Raw genomic sequence first — 22,739 nt, forward strand, 5'->3', positions numbered from 1 at the left:
ATATACCGAACAAGAGAGGTCCCAGGACTGAGCCTTGTGGGACGCCACTTGTAACTGGTTTGGAGTCTGACATGGCTCCAGCAATTCTAACCATGTGGGTTCTGTCCTTGAGCCAGTTTGCAACCCATCTAGTGACATAGGGGTTTATATTTAAGCTGGTGAGCTTATCTATAATGCCCGAGTGGGGTATTGTATTGAAGGCTTTTGCGAGGTCCAGGTAGGCTGTGTGGACTGCCTTCCCCTCGTCAATGGCCTTGGTGACTGTTTCAAAGAAATCAACCAAGTTTAAGAGGCAGGATCTGCCCTTAACAAAGCCGAACTGAGGTCCATGATAATCCTTTCCATAGCTTTGCAGACCAAGCTAGTCAGGCTTATGGGGCGATAGTTTCCAGGATCCGTTGAGGCACCACCTTTGTGGAGAGGGACCACTGTTGCTGTACGCCACTCTTTGGGTACATATCCTGTAGGAAGGCTGAGATTGAACAGTAGTTTTATGTTTGGGTTTAGCTCTTCTTGGAGTTTTTGTAGGACGCAGCCCGGGACACCGTCTGGTCCCATTGATGCTGTGTTTTTTGCTTTGGAGAGGGCAGCTCTTACCTGAGCATCTGAGATGTCAGGAGGGCAGCACTCTGCTGGGATAAATATTTGCCCTTTTGGTTGGGAGGGGGGGGGGGGAGTTTGCGCTGAACCTGTCAGCTAGGATGTTGGCAATGTCTGTGGGTTCGTGTATTTTTCTCATTTTGGACTAATTCTGAGCATATCTGGGAATTCCCACCCAGGTTCCTAACATAACTAAAGAAAGCCTTGTGATTATCCTTAGTGTCCTGTGCAATTTTTCTCTCGAAGCTGGCCTTAGACGATTTTATGAGTGTCCATAGTTTTTTGCTAATACTGATCAGAGATACCTTCCCTTTTTGGGATTTTGCTCTATCATGTAGTAGCTTCCTCCTTCTATTGTATAGTTTGTTTATGGCTGGGGTCCACCAGACAGGACGTCTGCCTTTGGAGGATTCTTGGTTTTATGTGGGATTGCATGATCCATGCATTCCTGAAGGTGTTCATAGAATGCGTTTATAAAGGATTCTGCGGTCTGGGACGTATTTTCCACAGGCCCAGGGGCTTTGAAGGATTCCACCTCGGTTTTGAGGAGTGTGAAATTTGCTTTAGAGAAGTTTTTCACTGTGGTTTTCAGGGCAGGGGGTGGAGTCGGGATGTGAATATCCAGTGAGATTAGTTTATGGTCTGATCTTACCAGTGAGGGATACACTTCTGGTCTGGAGCATAGAGTCCCCATGTTGGTGATGATCAGGTCCAGTATGTTTTCCCCTCTTGTGGGAGTGGTAACAAGTTGTTCCATAGCATTTGAGTTTATAAATTCTAGGAACCTTTGGGCTAGGGTGTTGGAGCTAGAGTAATGTTCCCAGTCTATGTTTGGGTAGTTGAAGTCACCCAATATAATGGTGTTTGGAGAGACCTTCATATTTTCCAGTGTTCTCAAGAAGGCCGAGTGGGGTTCCTGGGTTTGGGAGGGTGGTCTGTAGCAGGCTATAAACTAGAAGGCAGTTTTACCCACTGTTAGTTGCACATGGATAGTCTCTGATGCTTCGTGCTGTGCCACCAACCTGGAGGTGTGGGTATCTTTGACGAATATTGATACTCCCCCTCCTTTTGTGGTACTGTCCAAGTTTTGGGGCCGAAAAGCATGGTATGAGGTTTAACCTGGTAGTGCTGGGGTGCTCTCGGGAGCCTTGAACCAGGCTTCTGTTACTGCAGAGATATCGATGTTCTTCATGCTAAGGAGAGTTTTCAGTGCGTGCATCTTGAGGTTTAGACTTCTGGCATTGAGTAGCATTACTCTTAGTTTCTTATCCCTTGTGATACCTATGGAGGTGGGTTTGTCTTTTGAGCCTTGCCTAAAAAAGGCACTATGGGGGTAGCAAGAGCCTTTGCCAATATCCGAAAGCCCAGGGGTGACAGGTGTAAGCTGTCCCTAGCGAAGCATCGTGGCTTGTCGAGCATGTCATCTCAGGCTGACAGGCATTGGATCCCCTTTGAATGACACCAATACTTAAGCCAATTGTTGAAATTGATCATCTTGTCTTCATATTGTGGCATCATTCTTGGTGAGGGTAAGATGCTACTCAAGGTCAGGGTCATACCGGCCTGGGCTACATGCTCAGAGAGCTCATCTATGTCTCTTTTCATGTAGTCCAGGGAGGTACGTCTCTGGTCATTCACACCAGCATGGACAATGACTGAGTCATATTTGTACTTGCCTTGGAGTGACCTGAGTGCTTGTGTTATGTGGCGGATCCTAGCGCCTGACAGGCAGCTCACCGTGACCTTCTCCTTGTTTAGCCTGGTGAGCGGGACGTCAGTGTGCCTGACGATAGAGTCACCTATTACAAGTGTATCAGGTGTGTTGTTTAGCCTTAAGGGCTGTGACTGTTCGGCACACTGGCTTTGTGAGCTATGTGTTGCACGTGTTTTGTTTTGGGGTAGCAGTTGCTTGGGTGTCTGCTTTGGAGGTCTCTGCTGCTTAGGCAGATTTTTATTTAGAGCCTCCGAGTATGTTTTTGTGTGTTTGTGTTTGGTTTGCTGTCGTGGTAGGTCTGTGTGAGACTGGAATTGTAGTGAGTGTGATTTCCTTCTCCTCCTGACTGGTTTTGCCAGTACTGAGTTGAGAGAGCTTAGCCTGCAGTATGGCTATATGGTTGCATCTCTCACGTGTTGGAATTTGTTGGGGGGAGGAGAGGGTTGTCTGTGTACATGAGGCAGTTGTAACATTGCCTCAAGATTCCCAGATTCACCAGCTGGACCGGAGAGGAGATTGACAACTGACATTTGGACATGCTAGAATAGTATTGGGAATTCCTTTATAATTGAAAAAAAAGGGCCAATGGGGAACGAGGTACTCAAGGAGAGTTTGTGAGGGTGTAGTGCTTTTAATATTTTAGTGCTGACTTATATAATTGCTTTAGTGAGCAAGTGCCCGGTAACGTAAATGCAATGTGTTACAGGTAGCTTAAATGCAAAAACGACAAACAGTAACTTTCTTTCAAGTGAAACAAGGAAATAAGTACAGTAAGCAATGCAGATATCACTAGGGATCCACAGAAGCGCTGAAAAGCTGCGTTTTAGGTGGAATTAGCGTTTCAGGGAAATAAGCAAACAAACAAGCAGCATACAAATAAAGCTAGATTCAGCAGGCCTGGATCTAGTCTATGCTACAACAAACAAGGTGTACCAGTTTCAGTAAGAAACAGTTCAAATATGCAGGCACTATAAGCCTTTAACCAGAAATTCCCAGCTCAGAAGGGCAGAGTCCAGCCTCTCCTCCCACAAGAGTGCAGACCATGAACCTTCTTAATGTTAAATAAATGGCCTGAAGCCCAAGTGCTGAAACCAGAACTAATACACTTTTAGAATAACAGACACTGAGCCCTCAATCACCAGTTCCCAACTTAGAAGGATGTAAGCTACCTGTTCTGCCACTACAGTGCAGACCACAAGCCTTCTTAATGTAAAACAACTGGCATGAAGCCCAAGTGCTTAAACCAGAATTAATACACTTTTAGAATAACAGACACTGAACCCCCTCAATCAGCAGTTCCCAACTTAGAAGGATGTAAGCTACCTGTCCTGCCACCACAGTGCAGGCCACAAACCTTCCTAATGTAAAACAACTGGTCTGAAGCCCAAGTGCTTAATCCAAAATACTTAGAATGATAGCTACACTTTAATCAAGTTACTGCCGAGCAGTAATAAATACAATTGAATACTTTAAAGAATGCCTGGATTAGTGCTCAGGTTATACAAACAAAGCTAGATTCAGCAGGCCTGGATCTAGTCTATGCTACAGCAAACAAGGTGTACCAATTTCATTAAGAAGCAGTTTAGATATGCAGGCACTATAAGCCTTTAACCAGAAATTCCCAGCTAGAAGGGCAGAGTCCAGCCTCTCCTCCCACAAGAGTGCAGACCACGAACCCTTTTAATGTAAAACAACTGGTCTGAAGCCCAAGTGCTTAAACTAAAAGGCTTAGAATGAGTTACACCAAGCAATAATAAATACAATTGAGTACTTTTAAGATGACGCAAAAGCAAAATAAAGTAGGAAGAAACACAAATACAGTAAACGCAGTTTTTTTTTTTTTTTTTTTTTTTTTTTTTATTGAGTGAGCAAATGAGATGGGCCCAGGAGTTACAGGACAGAAACAAGTGCAAATGCAGGCCTTCAAATCAGAAAGTTGAGAGAGATGGAAGACCGCCCAAATGGCCAGTAACTACAAATTCTGGGCCAGAACCACTCCCTATGTGGTAGACAGGTTACCTAGTGCTTACCACTCCCACTGATAAGCTAGAAGGCTTCCCTCCAACACAGGAAGGCTTGGGGGCTCAGAAGCTTACAAATAGTCCTGGATACAGCAAATCTGTATCTGGAACACTAATTACAGGAAAGGTAGGAAACAGGCTTACAATTTTTTTTTTCAGAAAATTAGCAAAAACAGTAGTAAAAACAATTCACATGCAGTGCAAGCTGGCACACTTGAGTATGTAGCAATATTAGTCCACACACAGTTTGAAAAAGTGTAATTAAATTAAAAAGGACTAAAAGCAAGTGCAGAAAGGGTTTATTAGGTAGAATGCGGTAAAGAAATGGGACTGGGGGAGTGTCCTAGATCAAATCTACAGTGGGGCGGGCACTGCAAAAGCCACAAAATTTAAACTACTACCAGAACAGGGAGGGGGGGGTGGGGTGGGGAAATGTTTCAACAGAGATGTGAGGAATCAGAGTGCAAATTATGAAACCCAAAAAATATATACTGATCTCTGTATATTTGCAGAACACTTAAGACAACAGATATCTAAGCAACAATTTAGCTCTATAATAACGAATAATGCAGAAAAATATACTCAGCTCTATATATTTGCAGATAGTCTTGTAAGGCTGTACCACTTTAAATGCAGACTGCTGCTATTAACAGTTCAAATTAAGGGAAACTTGAGTTAACAACACACAAGCAATATAAACCACAATGGGGGGGGGGGGGGGTGGGGAAGAACGTTTCAACAGAGATGTGAGGAATCAGAGTGCAAATTATAAAACCCAAAAAATATATACTGATCTCTGTATATTTGCAGAACATTAAAACAACAGATATCTAAGCAACAATTTAGCTCTGTAATACAGAAAAATATACTCCGCTCTATATATTTGCAGATAGTCTTGTAAGGCTGTTCCACTTTAAATGCAGACTGCTGCTATTAACAGTTCAAATTAAGGGAACCTTGAGTTAACAACACACAAGCAATAGAAACCACAATGAGGGCGGTGGGGAAGAAAGTTTCAACAGAGATGTGAGGAATCAGAGTGCAAATTATAAAACCCAAAAAATATATACTGATCTCTATATTTGCAGAACACTAAGACAACAGATATCTAAGCAACAATTTAGCTCTGTAATACAGAATAATGCAGAAAAATATAGTCAGCTCTATATATTTGCAGATAGTCTTGTAAGGCTGTTCCACTTTAAATGTAGACTTCTGCTATTAACAGTTCAAATTTAGGGAACCTTGAGTTAACAACACACAAGCGCTATATATATATATATATATATATATATATCCTGTTAATTAACCTTATTATATCAGGAAATGAAAATGCTTCTGTTGCCCTGATCTAAAATTCCAGCCTTTTCTTTTGAATACTTTCACTGCATCAAGACTTGCCAACAGCAGCGATATTTTCTTACATTCTGCTTCCTGCTGGATCATGTTTTGAAACGTTTGCCTCCCCTCCACAAAACCACATTGATCCATATCTATCAATTTCAGCGACACCTTTGCCATTCTTTTAGTCATTGTAGACATAGACACTGTATAATTATGGTTTAAAATTGAAATGGGCCTACATAAAGGCAGATCTGGTGGGTCTTTACCATCACTGAAAAATGTTGTGATGGCTGTTTGTGCTTCACCTTCCTTTTAAAATACTGCTAAACAAAACCTTACAGGTCTTTATCACTTTCTTGCCTTGGCTTCCAAATTTGCACCAGAATACCATATATTCCTGGAGACTTTCCTGCAGATTGGACATGCACCATTTTTTATTGCATCTTCTCTTATTTTAACAACAACAGAATGAAGCGTTCAGATCAAAATCAAATGGGCAAGCAGCAAAAACAGAACGCTAATGACTCGCTAGTCTCCTCACAACCAGCAATGTCCAACAACAATGGAATAAAAGTTGTCCAACTCCACAAATTATGTAAAAACTGATTTAATATAAACTTTGTTAATCCAAAACCTGTTAGACGCTGTCACCCACTAAATCATGGGCTTCATCAGAACAATCAAACAGCTGTTCACTACCATTTAAATATACTACTTTGGCGCCAAAATAATTTCAACTTCTTAAAGCTACACCCTATGTATAAAAATTCATGTAACACCAAATGACATCAACTAAAATAAACATTCTCTATAATAAATAAATAAATGAATAATAAACATTGTTCCATACATATAATAAATCCATGTAAATAAAAAATCCATGTAATTAATAAATAATAAACATAAAACTATGCACACATACAATACATCAGCTTGCTATTTCTAAAATTGGTTTGACAGATATATGTTAGTTTAGTCCAGGTGGTGTCATAGCATCTGTTAGTATCTGCCACCACACCTCTTTGTATGCCAATATATTTTTAACGTTGCCACCTCTTGGATTATTTGATATATTTTCTTATTTTAACTGTTAACAGTTGAGCCTCGTCCACCTCTAAACTTGGCATATTTAAGTCTTCCAAAAATCTTCCATAAATATTTCCATTTATGCCCTTTCTTTACCTTTATACAAATGTTCATAAAATTTCTGAAATATCTCCTAATACCTCCACAGGATTTCAATTTTCTTTTCTTGTTGTAGGCTCCTCTATGTTTGGCAACAACCCTTTCTAATTTCTGTTGCCCAAGTTGCTGTGCCAGAAGTTTTTGTGGTCTGGAGTTAATACGTTAGCAGTCTTTCTAAACCCATGCATGTTATCTAGGTATTCCTTTTTTTTCTCTCTAGCACTCTGCATTTGCATTTGTTCTTGTTCTGTGAAATGCCCCTAATTCTGTAATACTTTAACCTTTGTTTGACCATATAAATAATTTCTGTTACTTATTAACCAGATCTTTTTCTTTTATTTCTGCCATGTTTTAAACTCCACTTTCATTTTACCCTACTCCCTAGCTGTAACTTCTGGAGTACTTTTTTCCTTAATAACTCCTGAATAATTTCCACTACCAGTTTCTTAAATTCATCTCTAACAGGTGGGCAAGTGCCAGTGTCTCATCTTTACTTTTTAGCCCTACATTTTTATCTTGGTAGTTATTGGTGCATTATCTGAAATAGTTATTGGATGTGTGCCCATTTCTGAATTAAATGCATACACTTGTCCCTTTGGAATATAATTTGTGTCTAGTCTAGCCCAATTATTGTACCTTGGGGAACAATATTTAAATTCTCTGAGTTCCCACTACTGAATAAACTCTTCCATACCAAACATTTTTTTTTCAGACGTCTACCGTCTTTTGTTATCTTTTCCCTTCTAGGCTTATCTGATGCATTCTCATTGTTACAAATCAAATTCTAGTCCCCATCTATAAGTAATATTCCCCATTGAAAGATGATTATTTCTCCCAAACTTTTTTTAAGCTCCACGATATCCATTTTAGGGTGATTATAAATACATGCCAACATAATCTTCTTCCTTTGCCAGTAGCCCCTTACTACTACAAATCTGTCATTATGATCGTTTTCCTCTTCTGTCGCTATTGGATCTCCTCTGGCAATTAATATTAGTACTTCCATTTTCCTTTGTCGTGGATATATCCTGATTGTCATTTCTTTATCAAGTTCGTATAGTCATTTATTTCTAAATGTGCTTCCTGTAGCATTGCTATTTGCCCTTTGCATATCTTAATAAAATTAAATATGCTTTCCTTTTTGACTATACTGTGAGACCATTTACATTCCAAGATAATATGGAAAGTGCCTCCATTATAAAGGTTGTCAATCACAACTCTTATATTCCACAGTTTTTTTAAGTGTTTCCAGCTTTTGTAATATGTGCATCCAATAATCTTTGGTGGGTTGATCCTTTATACAGGTTTGTCTTGCCAGCATTGGAACCTATGTCATGTTTTACAAGACTTCTTGTTTTAATGAAAACCCTCAATCCAAAAAAAAAAAACCTAACATAACTTAATACTGTCTATACTTTTATTTTTAACACTTAAAGGTAGTTTTTCAGTAGTACAGTTAATGCATTGAAACATCTGTGAGGTGTATAGCGGACAATTGATTTTATTTAAAAAATCATGTGTTTTATGATTAACTAAGCACAAAACTATGTCTTCCTTTATTTTTATTCATTGCAGCACCCGCAGTTTTACCCTTGGTTGTGGACTCCAGGGTAACTCGTCACACATTGTAAAAAGGTTTATACAGAGTCATGTGACATAACATAATTCTGGTAATGCTGACAATTACTGCAGTTTTTTCTGCTTCTTAATTGTATCACAGTGCTCCCCAATCTAGGTTGCCAGTAACACACACACACTCTTTCAGTGGTCTGCCACTCTTCGTTTTGATTTTGGACAAATAATCTTATCTGGAAAGGTGTTTTACAACCTCTTAATTCTTAACTGCACAGCAAAATTAATTCTTAACCAACAGTCATTGTCCTACTTTGCTTGTATTCCAGTTTACCACCTGTGAGACAAAGGGCTGAGAAGTGTAACTTCATTATAGGCAAAGTTAAGGTGTGATCACTGTACAGATGTATATCCAAGTAGAACTGTCAGTAGTTTGTTTTATACCTTGTGTGCAGTTTTTTTTAAACTGGACAGAATTCTTGCTTTATTGTAAATTGTTATGTTTAAATTCACATGGTTTTACAGATGGCCATACTCTCCTAGCTAACTGATGTATGGACAAGCAGCCCTTTTGTGTTGTTTGCCAGCAGCTGTCTCCAGTTTGCTGTACTCATGCCAGTTCCATTTTGGCCTTCAATATGTTATGCTGCATGTACACACACAGTACAGTTAGTTGGGAGGATGGGCTATATCTGCTATTCCCATCCCCCAGTTGACATGTTGTTTACTTGGCATTCCCTGGCGGAGAAGCTGTGCTTTAAATACAGACTGCAGTAACTTTTCCCAGTTTGGATAGGGAGGTTAATGCTGTAGAGCCATGCCTCTAAATTATTAAAATAAATAAATCTTACACTAGCCTAAGCTTAGGTAATGTATACAACTAAACAGTTCCCTAGTCAGAAGAATACTTTAAAAAGCTCCTGTAGGAATAATGCATCATGCCTTTTCTTCTAGGTCTGAGACAGGTAAGCTTCATATGCACTGCACTCCCGTTTTTATTTTAGTTTTTGCCTTCTGTCTGGACCAGCAACTAAATTGCATGACATATCCGAGGGGAATGTTTCTTAAATTTGTGATTTTTTTTTTAATTGGTTGTGTGTCCTATAAAAACATTCTTGCAAAAATTAAAATTAAACATTTTTTAAGCATTACTTGTCTAGGCGTCTTTTAGTATATGAAGTGTGATTAGTTTAGATTTGTTCTGTTTTCATCAGATGATTTCTGTTGCCTTTTCTTGGGCAATGACAAACTGAGCTCTGTTTTATTAGAAGGATACTGGTTCCTGTAGTGTATTGCTTGTATTAGACACTTTTCCCTCAGTATTTTCTCCCCTCTTCTACTTATTCAGTTTTATTTTTTACCTTTATTTTCAGCCGTCATGTAACTTTTTTCATGAGTCTTGTTCAAGTCATGTACTGCGATATATGTAGATAGTTGTGCTGTGAACAGACAGTAAGCTTTGTTTGGGTCTCTTGTCTTTTCCACTTTTGCTACTCATTTTACCTTTGATCAGATTGTGAAACTCTCCAGAAGGACCTATGTGCTAAGTCAGCTGTTGTACTTTTCAGCTGGTGGTGACCTTGAGCTGTACCCATACCCAGGGGAGATGCTAACTCAGTTTTGGACATCTTTCATTACTTGTTTGATATATTATTATTATAGTTAATTGCTATCTTCTTCATCATTGTTATAATTTTGCTATTTTTTTCACCAGTGGTCTGCTGTTAAGTTTTTGCCGTCAGCTGATTCTCAGTGCACCCCGTAGGTGGGGGGGGGGGGCAGTTGTGGGATCCATCAACAAGGCAGCCATCAGGACTTTTTTCTGCTATCCCTACTGCCCCATGTACAATTTGATTCCTCTCTCAATGAGTAGGATGGCCATTGGGCATAATTGGTTGGCTGTCTGTCACTTCTCAAGGGACATGAACCAGCAGGACAGTCTGCAACTGACCAGGAAGTATGGCAGGCAGACTTCTCCAGTTTGCCTCAAAGAAATTGTGCCTTGCCTGTGTAACATGGAGCATTTGCAACCCTCCCCATATCTCTCTAGGAGAGATGAGTGGGCTCTGTCACTTCATTTCCTCTCTCTTTGCCAGGTCCATCAGACACCTGAGGTGCAAAGTGAATTAATTTCACATTGTTCTTTGTCAATGCGTCATCCCTGCATGCCACCAGAACTGGCACTTGTTTTATTATTAACATAAGTGGTAATCTGCAGCCACACATAAAAGCTACAAAGCCAGGAAGGCTTGACTAAAAATATATATTTATATAAATTTTTGAAATCTACATCACTTGCTTTAGACATTATTAATTGGTGATGAAATACTTTATATTTTGCAACATTTTCCCCAAAGCTCTTTGATCATGTGAAGTAGTAGCTGGATTTGAGCGAGATGCTACAAGATTAGCCTCTCCATTTGCACTTCATTGCTTACAAACATAGCGTTCAGCCTCAGTGTCACTACTTTCTGCCAGCAGTCTGCATTCTGCAGTTAACATTGGATAGATAGTGCCCAGCTCTCTGACAGGGGCACACCGTACAAAAATGATAGTACCAGTGAGAACATGTACACTGTTGTAAGCACTTCTCTGAGAGTATTAAATTAACACCGCTAATGTGCACACTGTACCACACTCTGACTTCTTGCAGCTAGCCTGCACTGGCTGACTAGATCTCCTGTGGCATGCTCATCGTTCTTAAGATGAGAGAAAGACTTACTGTTGATCAGTTGTTACTGGTGTCTCCAGTGTTCTGACAACTTTTTGAACCTTGGGCCAGGTAGTAGTATAGTTGAGTGCTGAATCTTTGTCAGTAGAAATCTTTGTTTCAGGGTGTACTGCATGTTTCTGAATGCATAACAAATTGTAAAATGGTTTAGGCATAATGATGTAGTAATGTAACTCGTACAAATTATGTATGTTCGTTTGTGTTCACTCTTGCTGTTCTTATTAGTGGGATATCCTGCCACACATAGCTCAGTAGTCCTTTCAGCTCTGAGAGCTGTATCTTTTTCTGTTGGCTGCTGCCATGTCCCTCCCACCTGTCAGGATGTCCGTGGTGTAAGATGGGTTTCAGTCAGCACCATCTTCAGATAGGTCTTGGAGGAGTTTCAGTGGTGGAGCATTGACCTTCTAGTGGCTTGGCCTGCTTTTAGAAGGATAAGTACCCAATAAGAGAATTCCTTACTCTTGTTTTGTGTCTTATTATGTTTGTTTATTTTATTTTTTTATTTTGTAGTTTATTTGAGTAATGTCTGAATGTGGCATTTCTTAAAAAAAGAACTGTATAGACCATGTGGTAAGCTAATCCCTCAGTGCCAGGTTCACCCTGAGGCCAATTAGAAAGAGCGCTCAGACTCTCTGGCAATTCACAGCTGTTAAGCAGTCAATCATCTAGTTTTGTTTGACTATGTCTGTAGCCTTGAATTCTGAGAAATCTACTACTTAAGAGCAAGCACTTGGATAAATGATATGAGGAGAAGCATCAAAATACTGACTGCTCAAAGCAAACCACCAGTGTTTATAGGTCCAGCAACTCTGTATTCACAGAAACACTTTTGTAGCCTTTGGCATCAGAATTGGTTTTGACTGAGACCTCTGGCTCAAATGCTTTGCAGGCTTCCATGTTTTTGGGAGCTACCTTGCCTTCCGTGACTGAAACCATAAATCTATAGGCAGTCATTGCTGTGCAGGAGGCCTCAGTCTCTCATCATTTGATCTTAGCTCATTAGGTGGTTCCTAGAGACCATGTGGAGTGTTTGGTTCCCTGTCTGCTGGCAGAGACAACTTTGACAGTCCCTTATTTGAAACTGTGGCTGAAAGCACTGAAGATCAAATTAGTACCTGCTGTCTTTACATGGCCAAGGTTGAGTGTATTCTCAGCCCAGTCCAGTTCCCAGGCTTCTTCACTAGACCACTTCCATCAGGCTCAGGACTTTGAGTCTTTTGTATCTAAACAACCAGCTTTGGAAATTCTTACAACGTCAAGAAAGGTGTCTGTGTGTGTGTACACACCCCAGATTTAAAGGATGATGAGCTAGCTTATGTGAGCCAGACCCCCCCCCCTTTTTTTTTTAATTTTACGACTCTGGCACTGAAGGACGACTCAACCTCTATTTCACCTCCAGAAGCCATCTGCTTTGGGGTAACCATTCAGAAGGTAAAAGGGAGTTCCACTGGGAATCCAGAGATTACTCTGAGGCCTGCCAAGGCGCACACTTTTCATGGGCTTACCAGTGCCTAGAGCCATAGCTGTTCCTCCAGTCATTGATGTCCCAGAGGATGCATTTACTGAAGCATTTCTGGAGCTGGATTCAGAACCCATTTCTCCCAGATAGCCTGACTGGTTCTCCCCAATCCTTGATTCTCCAGATATTTCTGTATAGTAATCCTTTGGCTGTCTGTGGTTTCCCTGGGTTCTAATTGGAGGATCCTCTTGTGCTCCATCCAGGAACTCCATTTCCAGTGACAGAGAGAAGAATTCTTGACTATTTTGGGAAGAACAGTTGAACTTCTGCTACCGTATATTTCTGAGCCCTTAACTGCCAGACTTGTCTGCTGAATTAATTGTTAGCAATCTCTGAGATAAAATTTGAAACCAAGGGGATTATTTACCAAGCTGTGAGGCATTAGATGCCTGACTTGTGTGATTTTTCTGTTCATGTTGAGAGACACTCCAAATATATGGCTGTGATGCATTGGATGCATAATTTAGGCCAGAGGTTGCAGGGTTAGTTTTTTGTAGACATGTCTCTTAGAGAGCACAGCCCCTTCGGGGTCATGTGAAGGTGGACCTGTTAAATACACTCTTGATTAAGGTGCTGTCTTTCTGAACTTCTCCAGCCTTCTGAGGGCACCTTCAGTAGAAGAAAGGCAGGACAGTGCAATCCTTCAAGCAGAATTTAATTCTTGTGCATCTAAATTCAGCAGAAATTGCCTAGCCAAATCCTGGCCTGTATACCTCATCAAGAGAAAAGCCCAGTAAGGTTAAGAAGTCCAGTTACAGGAAACATTTAACAAGCAGTATCTCAAGAGAAGCCCGGGAGTCCTTGGGGTCATGAGTGTCACAGGGAACAGCTACGTAGTCCCTTGTCCCTAAAAATCCTAACCCAAACTCTCCTCCTCCCTTCTGGATGATAGGAGGATGTCTAGGACTGTCTGTAAAAGAAGAGAAAAGCAGTAACCAGGACCAGTGACTTATAATCATTCTGAGACAAGGGTATAGGTTACAGTTAGAAAACATGCCAAAAAATGGGGGTATCCCTGCTGTGCCAAAAGACTATATGACATATGGTTCTGTATTTGCTGAAGGGAATTCTTGACCACTGAGCCTTTGTGAGAGTACCAAAAGAGGAAGAATTCAGGATTCTATTCAAGGCTTTCTTAAGGAAAAGGTACATCGTGTCCTATCCTGGATCTCTCAAGACTAAACTAGTTTCTTGTCACTGCAAAACTAAAAAATGCTGATGATTCAGGTCTGCCTCTACTTTCCTGTCTGTTCTTCTTGGTTACCCTGGACTTGAATGATGCTTACTTACATTGTACTAATTTCTGATGATCCTGCTTATACAATTACTTTGTATAAATTCTGTATTACCTCATATTGTTTTTTATTGATTTTGCATTGTTTGATATTGGTTTTATTGATTTTTGTTGTGTTTGATATGTCTGTACAGGGAGCTTTTCTCCCCGGGCCTCCATTGAAAAAGGGTTCATCTCGGCCCAATGCACTATCCCAGTTAACAAACTGCAAATAAATAAGTAAATAAATAAGTATTCCCATAGTCAGAGATCATGGAAGGTTTCTTAAGATTTGTAGCACTTGGAGAACATTTTCAATTCATCATCTTGCCAGTTGGCTTGTCTCCTGCATCCATTGTCTTTTACAGAATGCCTGACTCCAGTAATAGTATTTTGCAGGATAAAGGGTGTCAACCTTTACTATATTCGAGTAACTGCCTAATGCCAGCAGACTCCTTGGAGGAGATAGTGTCTTGCACATTTTACCCTTGTATGTTTTCAGGCAGTTGGCCATTCACTCAACCTTTCCAAGTCACAATTAACAGCAAAGAGTGGTTTTCTTGAGGCCACTGATGGCTGTGAAACTAAATAGTGTTTCTGCCTCCAGACAAAATACTGTTCCTGTCTTCCTTTCTGCAGTGCAGTCTAGAGAGGGATGCTCAACTTCAAAGGAATGCCTCAGGGTACTAGATTACATGCCATCTCACTTTCTTATGGTTCTACTAGCACATTTGCAGTGGTACCCAAGTAACAAATGGTATTAACATTAGGGTCTCCATACTAATCATCCTGCTTAAAGACATAACTCTTGTGGAAAATATAGATACAATTCGGAGTGCATTTTAGACTAGTCCAATCCACTTTAACTTCATCTGGGGGCTTATGAGAGAACTCTGAACATCCAGGGCACATTGAACTGGAGTTTAAGATAGATAGATAAATAAATAAAAATGTGACAAATTGTGGCCTTTGTATTAGCACTTAACATTTAAACCGATTTACATATGTAGAATCCTCCAAATCCTCACAGGCAATAAATACTACTGTGATGAGGCACATTAGTAAACAAGGGTGTAACCACTTTTATATCCAGTGTAGGTTAGCTCTGCAGTCATGGGATATTGTCCAGTTGTCAAAGTGGTCATCTCTTCTCGGCTTGAATGTTATGGTAGATAGGCTGAGTAGACCCCAGGCAGTCTCCCACCAGTGGATGTTGAGCAGGGATTTTTTTATCTGGTAAACAGAGGTTGTGCCAGAACTAGTCCCTTTCCCTTCCCCATCCCCATAAAATAGACAGCTGAAAACATTTTGCTGCAGGACAGCAGCCTTAAAGATTGATGCATTCTCCCTGAGTTGTAGACTTGAACTAAAGGGTATTGCAGATGGTCAAAGAGAACAGGTCAGAAGTCAAACTGATGGCTCCCTTTTGGCCCAGCAGCATTCCTTTTGTCTTCTGTTAGGCCCAGCAAGGGCAGAATCAAAAATATTGCCTAAGTATGCAGACTACCTGACCTAGAAAAAGGGATCACCACTCTAACCACCCTAAGGTTGACAGCCTGGATGATCTCAAATGCATCCCTTCCAGGCTTGTTTTCAGAGGATGTGCTAAATGTTAATGAGCGAGACTAGGAGATCTAACAAAAGGAAATTATACCTAGTAAATTGGAAAAGATTTTCCTCTGGAGTCTGTCCTGAAATAAGGAGCCATACATAATTTAATACCAGAGATGCTAGAACTAACTGTCAAGACCTTTACAAAACAGGCCCATCTTATGCCTTCCTAAAGGTCGATGGTTCTACCTCCTTAGTCTTCCTGCCACTTAAACTCACTTTTATATTGTCAGTTGCTAGTGAAGCATTTCCTCAAGGGGTATTAATATCTCAAGACTACCTCGAAGGGACATTACTGTACAGTGGGACCTCGACTATGTGCTAGAGAAACTCTTCTTGACCTCATTTGATCCAGGCCTTACACCCTGTCCTCTCCACCACCTGCCTTAGAAGAGATTCCTTGATCTTTGTGTTTTATTATTGCAGTCCTGACTTGTGAGATCTTTTCCCCATGGAAACCCTTGGCCAGCCCAACTATCAGAGAATATTTTACCCTCTTCCAGAAGCTGGCGGATGCCCTGTCTGACATCACTGTTTGGGTATAAAGGGAATCACCCAGCGCTATGACGGCAGTTCTTTCTTGCCATCGGTGCCCGAAGCAGAATACTAGTCAGTGCGTTGATTGTAAGCTAAGTACCCTGTTGGGGAGCTTTTCATGTGCTTTTTGACGAATGTCAGAGAAAGTTAATAACTGTCTCTGCTGAGGCAAACAGACACCACACTGGGACTGTCCTTCCTTTTGTGTGTCTTGTTTGGGGCTTGAGCATGACATTTACTAACTGTCGTTTTTGTGCCCACTTTAATAGCAGAACTATTGAGTGTAGTGCTGAGATTCTAGCTAAACATTTCAGTGATCTGTCAAGCCATCGTGTACTATGTTGTTCTCTGGGTGAACTGAAGTAGATCTCCCAAGGCAGAAAAGGAAAAGTGCTTCAGAATTAGGACCTCAGATGCTTGTTCCCTGTCGGCCTGTCCTCCTAGGCTTGTGATCCTCAAAGAAGGTGAGGAGTTTTTGCACTACCCTTCAGTGACTGAGGTGGTGACACAGGCCTCTGAGACCTGTTCAGAGTCCAATATGCCTCTGGGTCCCTCTACTTCCTTACAAGCTGAAGGACTTTGCTTATTGGATCTGGGGCCACATTGCAGCCTCTGGCTTCCAATGACTGCTCTAAGACCAACTACAGATCTTCACTTCATCAGGAGGTTACCTCTTCTGTTTGCTTGTGGTATTCAGTTGTTCATCCAGGCACTAGTGTGGAGGTCGGCCTAAGGCCGCTAACAAACAAGCTACACCCACCTTACCTCAGACTAGTCCGACTGGCTCCCACTATCAGGCCTACCAACAAGACCTAGTGAGGTTGGCTGAGGATTTTCTTAGTCAAATCCAGATGCCTCCCTTCCCCTGAAACATCTCTTGGTAAAGAGGGATACCCCCACCGCAGGAATTTTCTGTCTGTTTTAACTCTGAGGATGATTTTGATCATGCTGAATCCACCTTTTGAGGGGGTTGCATCTGTTGCTTCTTATGGGGATTCTGACTCTGAAGAAAACCTTGCCTCATTGCCCCCTCCTGAGGATATCTCCTTTTGAGGCAACATTGCATACCCTGAGGGAGCACTTCATATGGGAAGCTCAGGACTACTCCCAATCCAAGAAGATGATTAGAGGAATTTCTTAATCTCCCTGAGCATAAAACCCCTTGACATTCCTCCAGTCTTAGAGATGGTAGACTGTCTTCCTAGTTTCTGCTTTGCTATTAGACTCTCTGCCCCTGGCCTTTGAAAACCTGGCAGATTTTACAAGGTTCTAGATCTCCACAAACCTCTTCTTAAGAACCCTGTGACAGATCCTGAAGTGGTGATTCCAGGCCCTAAGGTAGCAAAGGCTAGCTCTTCCAAAAACCCTTTGCCTACAGACAAAGAAAGCAGAGCCTTAGACAGGTTTGGAAAGAAAGTCTGCACCTCTGCTACCCTCATTATGTGGGCTTTTTCATATAGTGAAGTACCAGGAAGCTGTTCTTGACCAGATGAAATAAATGGATGGGAACTGAAAATAAGGCCCTCTCAAAGGAATTAATGGATTTATGCAACTCCTTCTGTCAGGTGGCTAAACCCACTCTGGACTGTGGCTATAATGCCTAGGAAGCCTCCAGCAGGGCAGCAGCCACAGGATCCATTATTTAGAAGATGTACCTGGCTGAAGGAGTAGTCCTTTCCTGTGCATGTCAAATTCAGTGTCCTGGATTCCCCCTTAGACAAAGATTTTTCTGTCTCTGGTTCTAAGGCTGAAGCAGTCCTTAAGAAAATGGAGGATGAGGCCAAGTCCATGCAGACTGTCAAGGACTTCCTTCAGGTCTAACCCCCTTAATTCATCCAGGATTACCCTACCCAACATTGGTCCTTTTCAGCCCCTCAGTCTAAGCTTAGGCAAAGGAACCCTTCTAGGAAAGGGAGCCAAAGACAGCACCAGTGGCCTAGACAGTGGGAAACAGACTCCAGTAGGACTGTGGGATCACCTCCCCAAGGACTTGGTTTGGAGCAGTCATGACTTTTTCATGGTACTTCCTTCTCCCCTTCCCCTGTCTCCCTCACCTCTTCCCCACAGTCTTCCTCCCAGGCTGGGGGAGAGACTGACACTGTTCTACAAGAACAGGATTCTCATTACCAGGGATCTGTGGGTGCTAAACATCATGCAAAGAGGTTACAAGCTCAAGTTCAAACAACCCTCAATTCACTCAGGCTTCACAGATATTCATCCAAACCTGGAGACAGAGGCCTTAACCCAAAGAGAGCTTCTGTGCACGCAAGGCTCTATGGAACCTGTACCGAAATGCTTACAAGAAAACGTTTTTTACTTCAGGCTTCTCCTAGTTCCAAGAAAATAATTCCCCCAAAGGCCAATTCTAGACCTGTGAAGGCTCAACTAATCCTTACAGATCCCAAAATTCAATATGCTAACTATACAAAAACTGCTGCCCATGATTTCCCCTAGTGCCTTCATGAAACCTTGGATCTAAAATATGCATACTTCCATATCCCCATAGTGGAATCACATAGGTGTTTATGCCTCAAAGAAGGTATGAGGTAGTAACAATTCTGTGCTCTACCCTTTGGCTTGTCTGCTGCATCTAGCATCTTCACAAACTGCCTAGCTCCAGTGATAGCCTTGTGCAGAACAGAGAGAATTCACATTTACCCCTTCCTTAGACAATTGCCTCATTTAGGCAACAAGCCTAGAAAAACTCAATGCAGACCTGCTTTATACCTAAAACCTACTAACCTCAGTGGGGTTCACCATCAATACACAAAAATTACAAACGAACCCCACAAACAGGATTGTTTCTGGGAGTCTTACTGGACTCTGCTCCTTAGAAGTTTTGCCTCCCTTCGGGCAAGACTACCTTCCTAACTCGAGAAATACCTCACAGCCAGAGAGTATCTCAGGGCTTTTGGGATATATGGCCTCATGCATTCTCATGATCCCTTTGGCCAGACTACATATGAGAACTGCAGTGATATCTCGGAAAGGGGTGGTGCCAACATTTAGTCTCTCGCCTTCAGAATAAAGCTACTTCCTTGTCTTAGGTAAAAGTTTGTCTGGTGGGTCTAAGCATGTTCCCTCAGTCCAACCTTCCCCTTTAGGTTCAGCCCTCAGGACCAAACTCTGACAACAGATGTATCGGAAATAGCTTGGGGAGCTCTCTTCAACTTTAGATTCGAATCAGATGAGAGTCCAAGCTTAAAAAGAAACACCAACCTGAAAGAAGTAATGGCAGTCCAAAAAGGCTGGATTGTATTCCAAAAGAAGTATAAACCAGGAGTCGTCGTGGTGAAGATAAGGCAATACCACAGTTTTGTGGTACATAAAGCAGGGGGACCTGCTCTTACTGCCTTGGCCTCCTAGCCATTATTTATTTATTAAATATTTGTTTGCCAGGGTAGTCCAACTAGACAACAAGTGTCCATTTTCAGCAGAGTCCTGGGGAGAAAAACTCCATAAGTTTACAGAGAGAAGAAAAATTTACAAAAGAGACATTACAGAGTAGTAGCATACAGATTTGTAGATTTTACAGCCATTAGTATACAATAAGAGGATATTCTCCCTTTTGGTTGAAAATACAAGTGTACAAAATATACGAGAGTAGATGAGAACCTGGTGGAGCATTGCAAGATATTTCACAATTGAATAAGAGTATGTAAATGTTTGTTTTCTATATATACATTCAAGCAAATGCACATGTAAGAGCATATACACATTACATGTATACATATACATACACACACGTACATACATGTGTGTGTGTGTGTGTGTGTGTGTGTGTGTATATATATATATATATATATATATATATATATATATATATATATATATATATATATATATATATATATATATATATATATATATATATATATATATATATATATATATATATATATATATATATATATATATATAAAAGCCTGATCACAAGCCTGAATTGCATAAGCTGGAAGACAAAAAGACTGAAATTTCATAAGCCTGAAAACTCAAAAGCCTGAATCCCATAAGACTGAAAGCAGAATAGGATACATGTACTGACTGAAGACAACACAAACATAGGATACATGTGCTGACTGAAGACAACACAAAACAGATTATATTCCACCAAATATAAGCAGGGGGCAAGCCCCCCTGCACCCCCCACACCCCATGCTACATGTGTGTGTGTATATACATCAACTCCAAGATTGCACTTCACTACACTAAAGTGCAATCTTGGAGTTGATGTATTTAATTAGCAGGGGGTGTGGGGGGTGCAGACCCCCCACATAGGGGTGCAGAGGGGCTTGCCCCCCTGCCCATACTTGGTGAAAACTGCTATCCTTAATCTTGTATTTGTTTTTTTGTGTCATTTTTTGTGTTCTGTATATTTTCAGTCTTATGGGATTCAGGCTTTTGAGTTTTCAGGCTTATGAAATTTCAGACTTTTGGTCTTCCGGCTTATGCAATTCAGCTTGTGGTCATTCAGGCTTCTGAAGTGAAACCATATATACACACATGCATGCATACATATATGTATGTATAGATACACACACACACACACACACACACACACACACACACACACACACACACACACACACGTACATAAATCATTTACAGGTTATTGCTCATACATGGATAGGTATAGTTAGATGATGGTGTTTGTGTTGTCCAGGACAGATGGGGTGTAGAAATAGTGAGTGGACGAGGCTTCAGGGGGTCAGTTACAGTTGCATAGATGGTTGGTGAAGAGGTATGTTTTAAGTAGGCTTTTGAAGGAGGGTGTGGAGATGTCCTTCAAGGATGCATCTGCAGTCCTTACAAATGGGTTGTCCTGTCGTCAGGCAGCCCTTCGGTCGGCCGGATTCCAAAGTCTGGGTCTGGCCTCGGCTGGTGTCGCACTTCACCCGACGTCATAGCTGCAGTTCTTTGGGTATAAAGGCATCAGCCGACGCCATTTTCCTTAGTCTTTCTTGCGCTGGCCAAGCAGAAGCTGTTCGCAAGTGCCGGTCGGTCAGAACCAGAGATTACTACTACAAGTACCGAAGACTTCTAAAAGCTAAGTACCCCGTTGGGGACTCTTTCTTGCCTCAGCCGATGTCAGAAAAAGTGAATAACTGTTTAACTTGTGGGAAACAAATACCTCATAAACATTTCCACTCTTACTGCTTACCTTGCTTAGGCCCAGACCACGACGTAGCAGCTTGTCTAGCCTGTGCTTCTTTCAACCGACGGACGCTTAGACGTTGGTCGGAATTTGCTGAAGAGTTTTTCGGCTCAGATTTTGCTTACATTCTGCCGTCGGATACTCCGACTACGCAAATTTCTAAAAAGCGCGAGGATAGTAGTCTGTCATTCGACACCCATGTAGCTAAAGTAGTTAGGAAGACCTTCTACATTGCCCACCTTATCATGAAGGGATTCTCATCTAGATCAAGGGAGGTCATAGTCTCCCTTTACTCATCACTCATCAGACCAATGATTGAGTACAATGCCCCATTCGGGATGTATCTGACCCGACACTTGCAGCAGCTGGAGAGGCCACAAAAGTTCCTCACCAAAAGGATAAAGGGTCTCAAAAATCTGTCCTATGCTGCCCGACTGAAAGAACTCCAGCTCTATTCAGTCACTTACCGCTTGCTCAGAGGTGACCTTTGCCTAACATACAAGGCCATGTCAAACCCAGATTTGATGAATATGCTTCACCTCAAAAAATCTAGATCCATCAGAGCCACAAGGGCGGGAGACTTAAACCTCGACACGGCTATTAATAGGATGTGCTGGAGGGATAGATTCATCACCCAAAGACTCCCTATGCTGTGGAACAAAATCCCGGTAAATGTGAGGCAGAGCACCTCGCTGGCCTTGTTCAAGAGAAATCTTGACCAATGGATGGGAGATCGCAGATATACCCCAGGGATTACCTCAGTGTCACTGCTCGACAGAGGCACAGCAAAATAATGGGTATAGTTCCCCATACTAAAGGGGTGGCGTAAGCCACAAAACGATGGGCTAGGCTTGTAAATGCCCTCGGGCAGATAGCCTAGTATGAACCTATGAGCCTATGAACCTATGAAAAGGACCGACACTCACGGTCCGCGGTTTCGGCCGAAACCGCGGTTAAGCCAACCGCGAGTGTCTTTGTTTCGGCTGAAACCGAGTCCACGGTTTTTTCTTCGGCCGAAAGCTTGCCACTTACCGAGGCCTCATCCAGCCTGGCTGAATCTGCTACTGAAATCCCACCTGCTCTTGCAGGTTCACAGGATTTATCTGATACTATCCCTTTGGATATTTCTACCCCGGCACGTGGAGCTGCTAGGCCTCCTGCATCCATGTCGATTAAGGCCTTTGCCAGGGCTAAAGCAGCAAAAACTACAAAATCTGTGCCTGCTAAGACCCCCTCTCACAGGCCTAGCTCTAGTTCACAAATGCTTAGTCTAGCAGAGGATCTCATTTCTTTGATCCGGGGATCCCAACTACATCCAGACAGGGCCTCTCACCCACCTCCAGAGAAGAGGACTAGAGTAGAGCCCCCTGAGCCAGTTTCTTCAGATGGCTCCTCTGATGAATCAGATAATTCAAACCCTCCAGAGGGCCCCTTTTCTCCTTATGAGGACTCTGATGCAGAAGAGTCCATTCCTTCT

At 41.7% G+C, this 22,739-nt stretch overlaps 1 protein-coding gene and 1 long non-coding RNA gene across 3 annotated transcripts in view; both read left to right on the forward strand.

The window, feature by feature from the left end:
* WBP1L (WW domain binding protein 1 like) overlaps positions 1 to 22,739 on the forward strand; it is an 872,089-nt gene that overhangs the window by 188,095 nt on the left and 661,255 nt on the right. The gene's annotated exons all lie outside the window — the stretch shown is intronic.
* LOC122789256 overlaps positions 9,242 to 22,739 on the forward strand; it is a 67,205-nt gene continuing 53,707 nt past the window's right edge. The window contains exon 1 of the long non-coding RNA XR_006362796.1: positions 9,242 to 9,401. This is a non-coding gene — a long non-coding RNA (uncharacterized LOC122789256). The remainder of the gene's footprint in view (positions 9,402 to 22,739) is intronic.

The sequence above is a fragment of the Protopterus annectens genome, chromosome 14.part0 (assembly GCF_019279795.1).
Source record: "Protopterus annectens isolate FY-2018-M chromosome 14.part0, PAN1.0, whole genome shotgun sequence".
Classification (NCBI taxonomy): Eukaryota; Metazoa; Chordata; order Ceratodontiformes; family Protopteridae; genus Protopterus; species Protopterus annectens.